We start from the raw sequence: 13295 nt of genomic DNA, 5'->3' as shown, positions 1-13295 counted from the left end.
GAGCAGGAGTGCAAATAAATTTATTTTTTAAAAAGAAAGGGGAGGAGAAAATCTCAGATATAATTCTTTAAATCTTTGTTCATAATTATTTATGTCAGATGCTCTGTGGTTTTGAATTGCTGAAATAAGTTCAAGAGTGGGTAAATCAGGGGCAGGAGGGGTGAAGGAGGTAGGACGGAGAAGCAAATATTTCAAACTGGAACTGTTGAGTGCAGTTAATTTGGTCAGTTAATTTGACACAGCCAGATTCCCAGTGTTCCCTGGATATTGCTTTTCTAATGTCATTTAGTAGCTGGTTTAATAGAAAAAATTTAAATTACAATGGAATTTCATTGCTACGGCTATTACCATTATGTTTGAGAGACAACCATGCACTGTTCTACTATCATAACTCCTTGGGTCATAAAAAAGCAAAGCAGGCACAGCCAGCAGATAAGGCAAAATCACTACTTGAATTCAGGTTGATCTTGAATTTCTAGACTGAGACTTATGTTTTTGACTTACCACTGTCTCTTTCTTTTTTTTCTTTCCCTTTCTGTATAGTGTGCAACTATGCTTCAAGAAAGCAGAAACTTTAGAACAATAAAATAGTTCTTCAGAACAAAGTTCCCACATAAATATAGGACAAAAAAAAGAAGGTCCAATTGTATATAAATTTCAAATGTGTCCTTGAAAGGAAGCAGAACCTATTACCCAAGCAAAACAAGTGGCTCATTTTACCAGCTTTTTCCCTGTGTTCTAGAAGAAGAGGTTAAAAAAAATTTAAAAAATAATTTTAAAAAAAGTTTTCTTAAGAAAACACAGAAAAATAAAAATTTGGCAAGGTTTGGCAAGAAAATGCAGGACCAACATCATGTTCAAAATATTTAACACAAGGTTAGTGTCCAGTATTGCTCAGGGTTGGGAGGAAACAACAAAGAAAGGTAACTGAAGCAATGCATTTCTGTAAAAATCACATATTTATCAAGATGTTGTTCTGGTGGGGAAAAATTAATCAAGTAGGAAAAAGCCTAAGAATATTTCAGTCCTTCTGTAAAAAGTGTGGTTTGACCTACATGGATCATGTGCAGTCTTGCATTCTTACATTTCTAAAGCAGAATTGTTGATGTGTCACATAACTTGTAACTCAGATTTTTTATCCAGCCACGTCCTACACTGTTCACCAGCATGCCTCACAGCAGAGAGTTGCTAGACTAAATTAAATAAAACATTAGGAAAGTATTAGGACTTCTATGGTTACTTTTTTTTTTTGCTTTCTAGTCCTCTCAATTTGTGAAAGCAACATGGACTAGAAAAGTAATTAGGATGAAAGTAATTCCATTGCCAAATAAACTTAATGGTGTCATAAAATCGAAGTATACAAGGAAGTTTCAGGCCAAATAGAATTCTAATGATGCAAACCCCAGGAGTAGAATTCAAGGCCTACTCACGAACACAAAAGAGAAAACTATCACTGTATTAAAGCATCCATCATTGTCTTTCTCTTCTCCACAGAAATGAGAATTTCCAGATAACAGAATATAAATATAGCATCACAGATGTAGGTACAGCAATTCATACAAAATATGTCCCTGATAACAGTACTTTACTTGAGGCTGTATTTCTTGACTTTTACCTCTAATAATTAACATATCTGGGACCCGGGAACACAAAATCACCTGAAATTATTTCCTTCTTTGTCATAATGAAAAAATATGGACCTGTTTTTCCCATGTGTCCTTTATACATGTGCACATATGCATACACACAAAAGCCATTTTATACCACACTTTGAGAAATTAGACTTTGCCCTTTCTTTCCTATGGAGACCAGAAGAAGCTCTTGAGAAAAACAGTGTGAGTTTGGAAGTGGGGCTGGGGAGGTCTGGCAGGGCAGGGATTGCTGGGGTGTATGTGCAGTGTTTCCCTGGATGGGAACTTGGCTGCCCTGCCAGTGCCCCAAGCAAAGGATTGTGGAGAAACTGTGCTGGTCTGCTATTAATACAATATCTCTGTGACTGCTGAAATTGATTCATGCACCTATACTATTTTTCCACTTATGTTATTTTCAGGTGGATTTTCAGTTAGATACTGAATACTCCTAGATAGTTAAATCTGTGGCACATTTATCAAGAACTTTCCTGATATGCATGCTCCCCCATATATTTTCAGAATAATCAGGTGCATTCACATTGTGATGTTATCAAAAAACTCTTTTTGACAGGAATTCTTTCAGCCAATTCGCCTTGCTGTTCCAGAGACAGGATTTGTGTCAGGTCAAACAACCCTCACATTTTTTTGACAAGAGGACGATGACAGATTAAGCACACACTGAGAATGAGCACTGAGAATGAGAGATGTTTCTAGAGGGGAGAAAAGGTCAGCTTTCTTCTTGGAAGGCAAGTGCTTAGGAAAACTACTGGGCTTTTTGTCAGCAGGCTAACTCCTGCTCCCAGTATGCAGCTGGCAACTGTGTTTGCTTGGCTGGTTGTGGCTGCAGAGGCAGCGCAATCGCAGCCCTGCGGTGGAGCAGAGGAGCTCCCAGCATGGCAGCATTGCTCTTCAGCCACTCAGCTGTCTGCTGCAGAATACAGGACTGCAAAAGAAAAAAAAAAATTACATCAAGTGCAGGGCATCTCTCATTTAAATTCTGTAAGAAAAGTTTCTTCTCTGCAACACTTTTGTCCCCACTGTAATCAAGGCACACAACAGAGCAGCGACATCTTCACTTTAACCATATAAATAGTGGCTTTGAGCAAATATACTATGCATTTCATGGTGAAATAAAAACTGAAATGGGTATTCTGTAAAATACTTGGACTGTTTTAAAAGAATGTCCAATGAGTCTCAGCACTGCAGCCCTGGAACAAAGCACAAGGTAGAAGTAACCTGTGCCATAAATTACTGCATGGTAATCCAGCAAGCACTTTAAAATCAGCCAAACTTTCTTCACCCAAACAAATAACGAGTATTTATTCAGTATTTTGCCAGACTGTTCATCAAACTGTATTGCTTGTATTGATTTTTATCAGTTCATAAACACACCTCAGTTTGAACTTTACTTCACTCTTGACATAACACCCAGATTAAAAATGTTTAAAACCTAATGAAAGTGTTCCAAGGCCCGGAAAAAAGTCCAGATAAGCTGTGTTTATTTGGTGGCTGACAGATATCCTTAATATCTGAAACAGAATGTCTACCATAGCTTTTTAAAGTATCAAACCTTTTATAGTTGATTCATTTCAGAGGTCTTGTCAAGTAGAAACACATAGGGGGTTTCTTGTAAACTCAGTGCTAAGAAGCAAAATTCAGGAACTAAAGCAATAATATTTGACATTCTGGAAAAGCAAAGACTGACATAGACTGATAAATATAAAAATAAATTTAAAAACACCATAACATATGCTCCTTTAGCATCCAACATTTATCTTCTCAAACAGGATTAACTGAATAATTCATAAGTGCTGCAGATGGGGAATGAATGAGTTTCCTATACTAATCTTTGTAAAAGTGATTGCCAGCATTGCATAGGGTTCTCGGTACTCCCTTTTACACTATAAATGGATGTTTTTCTTCAGTTTCATAAACGACCACTCACAAGGACTTTTTTCCTTCTGTGCCATCATTATGTATGGAAAGTACACTGTTGCCAGATATTTTTTTTCTTTTTGTCTTGCAGTTGGTATTATTTTCAAAAATAGTACAGCATTACAATTGGGTATTTGTCTTCCATGGAAGCAGAAGATTTTCATGCATATGACTGGAACCAAACTCCTTTCACAGTAAAAAGAGCATGCTAAAGCTGTTGATTGGGTTAAAGATTCTGTTTAAGCTCAGGACTGCCTCTTTTACTCTCAACTGTGTGTACAAAGGCAGGGACTTTGAACTGATAATATCAATTTTATTACCTGTCAAATGTAGTTTATAGCAGGTGCTTTTTCAGTGACAGCATCCCCATCCCCAGAATGATTTAATCTCAAAGCCAAGTAAAGATAATGTTTTTTGCAATCAACAAGAATCCAATTAGTGCACATGTCTCCTTGGCTTTATCTCCACTCTTTAGGCATTCCTACAGGGATCCAGCGCTCTCAGCCTCTCTCAGCCTTGTGCAAGCAAACATTTCTTGGAGCAGACGAGCTTTGGACTGGCCAACACGCTTGTATGGTGCAGAACTTTTGCACACCTCTTCTGCTTCCCCTTCAGATGGACCCTGCTTCTATCTTTGCCTTCCATGAGTGGCCTGTGATCATACTACCCAAATATATTTGACACCCTCTGTGGCCATTGTCAGTAGAGGCTCCAGTTTTCTTTCCGGGGAGCAACAGGCAGTTCCCATTGGGAAGACGAAGGCATTAAAAGTTCTGGGAGTGAAACTGCTGTCCACTCACACAAGAACGGACAACAGGGTAGAACACCTGCAGGAACTTGAACAGGTTTCTGTTCCTCTTTTTCCCTTCCCTATGAGAGAGAGGAATCAATTTCTTTTCATTGCCACATTTCTTTTAGGAAACTAAGGTAAAGGTCATGTACGGCATGCTGAGTCACTGCTTCAATTTATGCACCCATTGCAGTTTTTTATCCCTGCATGTTGAGTAATCATGTGGCATTGCCAACCATCAGAGTCAATTATCTCCACAATTAAAATAATTCTGCATAAATATACAGGGAATGCTTAGCATGACTGCAAAATAACACATAATTTCATGGATTGTTATATTTAAAACTTTCTGGTTTACTTAGTTTTCTATATTTGATCCTTTATAAGATAAGAATGAAAAATAAGCAATACTAATCATTTTTTTTCTAGATTAAGAATTTTATAATTGTTTCCAAAAGCTATTATCAATTACAGTTTACTGGTAAAGAGACAATTGTGGAAATCATTGCAGGAAACCAGAGGCATATCTGGAGCTAAATTAATGTTCGCCTTCTGGCTCACTGAAGGAAACAATGAATAAAACAGGAATCCTGTCAATTGGACACATGCTGCTCTTCCACCAAGGAGGACGAAGCATCTTTACTTTTCTCCCTTTTGCATCCCAGAAAAGCACCTGGTTTAGCAAAAACACAGTTTTTTCCCCCTGTTTTTCTTGTATTTTGCTTTGGCTTAAATCAGCTCTGCATAGAGTTCCATTTGAGTTCAAGACCACTCAGTTCTCTGGGTCCCAAGTACACTGCAGCTGTGTGCAGTACTGCTGAGGTATAAATAGATCACCATCTCAGCAGGTTTTAAAGCTACAAATAAGCTTATTAAAATTGAGACACTGCACACACTGCATTCAGTTCTATTAATGATTATCCTTCCACTCAGGCACTGAATTCAGTTATTCCATAGCATTGCATGGAAAGGTGACAATCAAAGTGATGTCTCTGGATCTAAGTTTTCAGTACATATTTCTCTGAAGTGGAAGAGCTACTTTTCAGCAGGTTAATGTTTGAGACTTAAAAGAATGTATAAAGCATTTTTTTTTTTTTACTTAGAGGAAATTTGTCTTTATATCTTCCCATGCATCAAATGCAGTTTGGTAAGAGAGGTAAAATGTACAAAAGGTATTGCTGGTGCTGGTGGAGGTTTAGCAACTAGATGAATTAGTTCAATTCCCACCATGGCAAACACTGTTCTGTGTTTCAAAACCCAAATAATCATCTGTTTTAATTTCCAAACATCTCATGTAATAGTGATTTCACTTAGTAGTCTACTTTTTATGATCTTTTTCTCTCAGATAAACATTAGATTAGTCTCCTGGTATCTAAATGGATGCTAGTATCTCTAAAGATATAGAAGAGAAATGGAAATAAGAGGCTTAGAGAAAACTTTCTTTTAATTTCTCCTTCAATTTTCCTTTTCTGGGGTAATAGAGCTTTTTGACTTCTTTGAAATCTTACCAACTTTCCACATCATTTGCAGTCCATAAGAGATTTATTTATATTTAGCATTTTTCTTTGGCTAGCAAAAGAGGTTATGATGCTGGATTAGTGCTTTATTCGTAGTAGGATTTCAGATGAGTCATGGATATATCTCTGCAGCAGCTGTTGCAGACCTTGTAATGCCATTATGCCCTGACTGAGTGAGATGTTGCACTAAGGTACTATGGTTACCCTCTTAGTGATTTTTTACAACACAGAAGCCCTTCAATGTAGATGATGGGAGACTATCAAAGAAATTTTAATGTAGAGCATATCCTGCAGGCATAATGCACACAACATGCACTTTACAAGTTTTGTGACCTTTTCAGATCTTATATGGAAAAATACTGCAGAAGATGAGGAACATGTACTTGCAGAAGTTTGTAGCTGTGACCTGTCAAAAAAGATTCGCTTCCTACATCATGGTAAAAAAAAGAAACCAAAACAAAACATTTCCTAACTCAATAAAAGAAAAAACAAAACCCAAAACTCCCAACTAGCCAGTGAAACAAACAAGGAAAACAAAAACACAAACCCAACAATAAAAGATAATCAAAAAAATGCTTCCTCTTTTCCTTCCTTCCAAAAAGTAAAATAAATACCTCTTTGCTGATGATTTTCAAAACTCCTATTTCCTTGCTCACAATAAAATGCCTCTGCAGACTCACTAAAGACCATTAGTGTCTCTAAGAGTTTTTAAAGGTCCTGCTGAAAATGTACACAATTGTACTACAGAAGGAAATAGATCTCATTTGATACTGGAAATTTGATCAGGAATTTAGCTGAATGTCTGCAGAGGGTTAGAAAGCATCTTATATATTCCCAATACCATTATAAAATTCTGAGTTCTGAGGAAGAGTTATCATAAGCATAGACCCTGATAATGCTTGACATTTTAAGCTTCAGTGCCAAGAACTCTGCTAAGTTTCCACCCTTGAGTAATGCCATCTGCACAGGAATATTAATCCCATATTTACCTCTAAGGTCTCTTATGTTAAAATTGTCACACTCAGCTAAGCTCAGATTTAGAGCAGATACCTGCTACACCTGGAGATAGGTACATAAAATACAGCAAATTGTTCTAAGGACTCAGTAAAGAAGAGCTGTGATCACTTTTTTTTTTTTTTTTTTTTTTTGTCAAGTCATCCAGTCAAGTAAGAGGCATTGCATTGGACTAATGGAAGATACATACCTGGCTTCTTGCACACATTTCTAACATTACACTCAGTAGTTAATGGTCGTTTAATTTGATTTCATTCCACTGCCTTTATTTGAGTGTATCTGGAGTTTATCTAGTTAATGAAGATAAAGCAATAGAGGACATGCATATAGAGAGATTTAATAGTAACAAGTTATATTTTTGAAAATCAGAAATAGAATGGTGCAAATTTGCTATGGTGTGAAGATACACAAATGAAAAGGGATAGAAGAATGAGCTAAATAATTTTTACACTGCTTGATCACCCGAAAAAGATGGATATTTTTTGATGTGTCGAGCATCTCAAAGATAAAACATGAATTCTCACTACCTAATACAAAGGAAGGAGCATCTGTCATGCTACACATTCACTTGCTCTGTATCAGAACCTCCCACAAAGGAGGAAAGACTCCTTTTCAGAGACTCTTACCATGCTGCATGTTTTCATTTTGCAATGAACGTAGCACAAGGACATTATTTTGTTTAAAGGTCATACAAACGCTGGCTGAGTACACTCTTAAACAAAACTATTTCATAAGTACACATGGTTAGAATATTTCATAAAGCCCAGTGTTGCAAGGTTTTGAGTATATGAGCAATGACCTCATTCCCCAGATTTGTCTGTATTTATCACCTACATAAAAGGGAATAGACATTGTAAATGTCTATTACAAATGCATCAACATAGATCAAAATAATCTTGCTCTATAATGGTAAATATTACCTCTGGGCAACTAGGTACAGGCTAGGTATAGTGTGTGTGAACAATTAGATACCGTTCAACTATCTGAAAGCTGCATGTTTTATTTCCTTACATTGGCTGTTCTAAAGTTCCTGAAACAAGATACAACAGAATCTTCTTTTTTAAAACTTACTGCACCTGCCTTTCTATCTAGGTAGTTTTCTATTCCTCTTCACTGCAATATTGCAGAGCTAAATGAATGCTGAAGAAGACTATATTAGAAAGTAAAATACCATGTCATGAGCATCTAACACAGACTGGGCATAATTATATTCTTCATTTAAGAGTGCCATTCTTTTAATAATTTCATGAGAATGCCCTTCTGCTCTTCATCTTTTTTTTAATTGTGCCACATTACCTTACTCTAGAGAAGACAGAAAGAAAATGGGTAGTGCAATAGGTCACATCATTGAGGAATAATACTATACCATTGCATATTATTATTTGGCACAATGTTTTTTAGGCAGAAGCAGGTTTTTAGTTTTTTCTACCGACTAGACAGTAACATGATGGGTTTAAAATTACTGGGAAAAAAAAGACCTGGGCAGTATCCTTGCACACCTAAGGTTAATAGCAAAAAGGACTGCCAAGTTTAGCATGTCCAGGATTTAATTCTGAGGTTTTCTTTTCAATGAAGGACATGGAATATATCAAAATAATTTTTTCACAAAAGCATATGAGAAGAAAACTTCTTTGGGAAGTTGGGAAAAGTGGTTTGTGACCAAAGTCTAAACTGAGCAGGGCTTCATGTGTGTACTAAAGCTTGTAAGGTTCAACAAACAGCCAGGATACTGTGACTTTCAACTCAGGACAACCTGACCCTGTAACCCCTACAGTAAAGCTTCCTAGATTTTAAAAGGCATTCTAGAGCCAAAGATAAAAAAATAGTCATGCAGATTATTTTCAGTTTTCATTAAAATTATTAGATTTCAGTCTAAACCACCTGACATCTTTAATGTCAAAGTTATACTTTTACAGGCAGACTAACATTCTCCTGGAATGGCTTGATGAAGTGTGCCATAAATATCATGAGTATTCTGACACTTCTGAGTTTCAAATCTTACCTGTCATAAGAGTTGGACATTTGGTTATTACCCACAGCCCAAGAGCTGAAGCTCTTAACCAAGGACTAGGACAAGTACCCACCCCAATGTCAAATATCAGACACTTGCCCATAAGTGTGTAAAAAGCATGAGCTTCTTGATGTCCTAAAAGAGGTGTACTTCGGTGGCTTAAGACACTTTATTCATTATTTTAACTCCTCTCTCTTCCTTTTCCTTGTACAATGTTCCATTACTCCTACCTTCCCTATCTACAACTATTTCCTGACTCCAGTCCTCAGTGCTGCAATCACACCACATCCTCCTTGGCATGCAATTGTCTCCAAAAGTGACACTGAAAAAAACCTGGAAGTTTAATTTTTTCAGTTGCTCAGTGTTAATCTAATATGTTCCCTCCTGATCTGGGAAAGACATTGTGAAAAGCTAGTACAGAGGGGAATCCTGCTCTGTCCTTTAAGTCTGAGCAAATGGTGCAACCTTTAGAGATTTGGCTGTCAAATACTGCCTTCACTGAGAATCTGCAAGCTCAGATGTTTGGAGTCATGACTAGCCCAATTTCAAGTTGACTTTATTCTCAGCCTCTTTTGAGCAATGTCATAAAACGTTCCTCTAACAATTACGCAGATCAGCTGCACATCTGCAAAAGGTTTTGCAGTTTTTCAACAAAGCAATCAGCTAATATTTAGCTGAGGAGTCCCTCACTACACCATTTTCTCTCTCCCAAAAGGCTGGCTGCTCATTTATGGATGCAGTGCAGTCAGGAAGAGACAAGGCACAGAGATCAGTTTCCAACCTCAAATTTGCTACACTGCAGGAGGGCACTACAGGCAGTGCCCTTTGTACTGCCCTACTACTACAGACTGACACCTGCTCACCCTCCTCAAAGCACGGAGCTGACTCAAGCATTACATTGCTTTAACAGATATTTTTATGAGTAGATTTCAGATTGATAATGAATGTTTGGTTTATGATTTCCTTCTCTTTACTTATATTTGAATATGCCTACTATCCTAGCTCTTAGCTGTCTCTAGCTAGATACTAGGATAGATACTTAAATCTCTTACCAGTGTTTTCTGTAACTGGCTACCTGTAAAACTGAAAGCATTTATTTTGATAGAAGTTCTCCTTATTCCCTCTTCTTGTTCTCCCAAAAACATGTATCTAATTGAATATAAGTATTTTAACAGTGTTTTTTGGAAAAGTATCCCAGATGTTTTCAATTTAAACTTCAGCAGCCTTCCTCACCATCCAGTTATTGCATACACCATGTCATAACCTCTTTAAAATTGGAAGTGTTAAAGCCAGCATAAAATCCACAGCTGAGGAAAACATCAGTGAATTCTACTATTTTTACCAATGTAAAATTATATAACTTTAATTTGCATTGATTTCTGAAAGTGAAAGTAATCCCTGAAGAGCAGAATTAAATAGTCAGGCTGTGTAATTAAGACCTGTGTGTGTCACCAGCCATTACCCTTTTAGCATTTTCTTACACGATTCGCCCTCACAGAAAAAAAACAATCTAGTATAAACATCTGCATTTTGTTTCTCTTCTGTGGTTTTAATCTAGTATTTGCATAAGCATGTGATCAGCCACAGAGGCCATCTGGCTGGCCACACTCTCCCTGATCCATTTTCTTTATGTGCCAACAGTGCTTGCTCCTGTGTCATTTTCCTCATGGATAATTCTGCTCGCTGCAACACTATACCCAAACTACCAGCATGACCGTTTCAGTTTCTGTCTGCTCAGCAATGAGGATTGTGTGTTTGCCACAGCTTCACAAACATCAATGCCTGCAGAATGCTTCAATAGCCTTGAGCCCTCTGTGAAGGCCAACTAGTCTTGCAAGGGTTCAAATCTTTGCCTTGTTGGTTTCATTTTTATTTCAGGTATGACGAATTTCTCCTTATTTTCTACAGATGTGACTGACTATCAGGAGAGTCGCATACAGACCTTGACTTCCATGTTTACCACATTTACTGGTTATACCATGACAAGTTCCTCTGGGTCCAGCAGACAGGTACTGGCAGTCCTGTATGAAACCATCTCTACTGTGGACATATATTTACAGCTTAAAACCATGGAAAACCAAGATGATGACCATTTCAGCCTAGCCTTGCATGGTCTTGAACACCTGCAGAGAGACCTCAACAAACTGGGCCATCACCCACCATTCTGAAATATTGACTGGGCTATCATCAGCCAAATAAGTTCAACACAGAAAGGGCCAGACTGTGCAACTGGAATGGTGCAACCTTGGATGTACAGACTGGGGAATGACATGCTGGAAAGCAGTGCCATGGAAATAGACCTGGGGGCCCTGGTAAACAGAAAGTTGAACATGACCTAGCAGTGCTCTGGAAGCCTGGAGAGGCAACCCTGTCCTGAGGGACATCAGGCACAGCATCACCAGCAGGGCAAGGGAGGGGATTGTCTTGCTCTGCTCTGCACTGGGACAGCCTCATCTCAAGTCCTGTGCTCAGTTTTGGTCAATAAAAGAAAGATATTAAAATATTAGGGAGTATCCAAAGGAGGGCAACAAAGATAGTAAAGGGCCTTGAGCAGAAGCTGTATGAGGAGAAGCTAAGGTCACTTGGACTGTTCAGCCTGGAGGAGACTCAAGACAAGACCTCATTGCAGTTACAACTTCCTTTTGAAGGGAAGAGGAAGGGCACACAGTGATCTCTTCCCCGTGGTGCCCAATGACAGGACCAAGGGAATGGCCTGAAGTTTTCTTAGGGGAGATTTAGGTTGGATATTAGAGGAAAGTTTTTCAGCTGGGCACTGGAATGATCTTCCCAGAAAAGTGGTCACAGCACCAAGCCTGACAGAGTTCAAGAAGCATTTGGGCAATGCCTTCAGGCACATGGTGTGACTCTTGGAGAGGGAAGGTGAGAAATTGGATTCAATGATCCTTGTGGGTCCCTTCCAACTCAACTTGTTCTCTGATTCTATGATTCTTTGACTTCCTCTGAAAGGCTAAGCACTGTTCTTAGCATTACTGAGGCCAGGACCTTACTGTAATAGGGCTGGCATTATTCATGCTAATATCTAAAGAGAATACCTAGAGACCTTAAGGATATTGCTGTTCCAAACCTTCCACTAAACCAGGTTGCTCAGAGCCTAATCCAGCCTGGTCTTGACCACCTCCAGGGATGAAAAGTCCACAATCTCCCTGGGCAACCTATTTCAGTGCCTTACCATCCTTACAGAAAATCATTTCTTCCTTTTATGTAATCTAAACCTACCCTGTTGACTAAGGCCATTTCCCCTTGTCCTATCACTACATGCCTTTGCAAAAAACAAAACAAAACAACACCAATGCCACACCCCCCCCCCCCCAAAAAAAAAAAAAGACTAAAAAAAAGCTTCCAAAGTTGAGAATTTGGAAGTCATGTGTGACAACTCATAAAGAAGTATATGGCACAATGAAGACAGCAGAGGTCCCCAAAGATCTCTTCCTACATAGCTTCTCTGTCTATATCCATCCCTCATTCTTGCAAATTGAGTTCTAGCAAAGCCTCTTTTGGGAAAAGAGTAACTTCCCTTCCCTCCATGTGTGAAAAAGATATGAAAGAAAAGGATAATGAAGTAGATTTAAAGAAGTACTGATACACTTGCTTTATTGACCAAAAGGAATGCTCCTGATGGCACATTTATTAGTATCTGTACTGTGTTTTCAAGTCCAAGCTACAAAACAGACTAAGAACTGGCCATGATTGCATTGTACTGTTTTGAACATCTGTAGGTTGACTGCTTCCAACTACCACAATTCCTTTTAGCATGCGAGATCATAACTTTTCAGGAACTTGTATGTCTGATGTAGGCCAAATGATGCTGTGACACAGTGTTATAGGATGCACACCAGAGAAGATGTTCTTGCAGACTTCCAATGCAAGCAACCATGAGTTTGGTTTTATGCTATGGAATTATATATCCCTAAGTATTTTTTCCTTCAGTGCCCTGAATGTGAATCTAAAAGAGTGTAAAGAAAATTTGAATAAAGGATCTTTAGGCTCAGGTATGGAGTTTGATCTACAAAGAACAGGATACACAGATGTAGCATCTACTTGTTACACTCTGGATCTGCTTTGTTTCTGTTTGTCTGGGGTTTTCTTGCTTTCCTATGATTTGCTTATGCACTCAGGCTGAGGGAGAAACTAACAGGAATGCCTTCACAGGTTTCTATAAATCAGCCTAGAGACTGAATTATTTAATGTGTTTTGTGGCATGTTCTATATGTCTAAATATCACCTTCAGGGGGTTGAGGTTTCTTTTATTAACATGTCTTGCCTCATGGAAGGAGAAGTTTTGTATTTCATAATCACAAAGGGTATGCTCAATAGAAATTTACACAGGTTTGTATGAAACAAGCACATTCTGTAATAAAAATTTCATAGATGTAACA

This window comes from Cinclus cinclus, chromosome 5 (genome assembly GCF_963662255.1).
Source record: "Cinclus cinclus chromosome 5, bCinCin1.1, whole genome shotgun sequence".
NCBI lineage: Eukaryota > Metazoa > Chordata > Aves > Passeriformes > Cinclidae > Cinclus > Cinclus cinclus.
Note: the sequence above shows the minus strand (reverse complement) of the source record.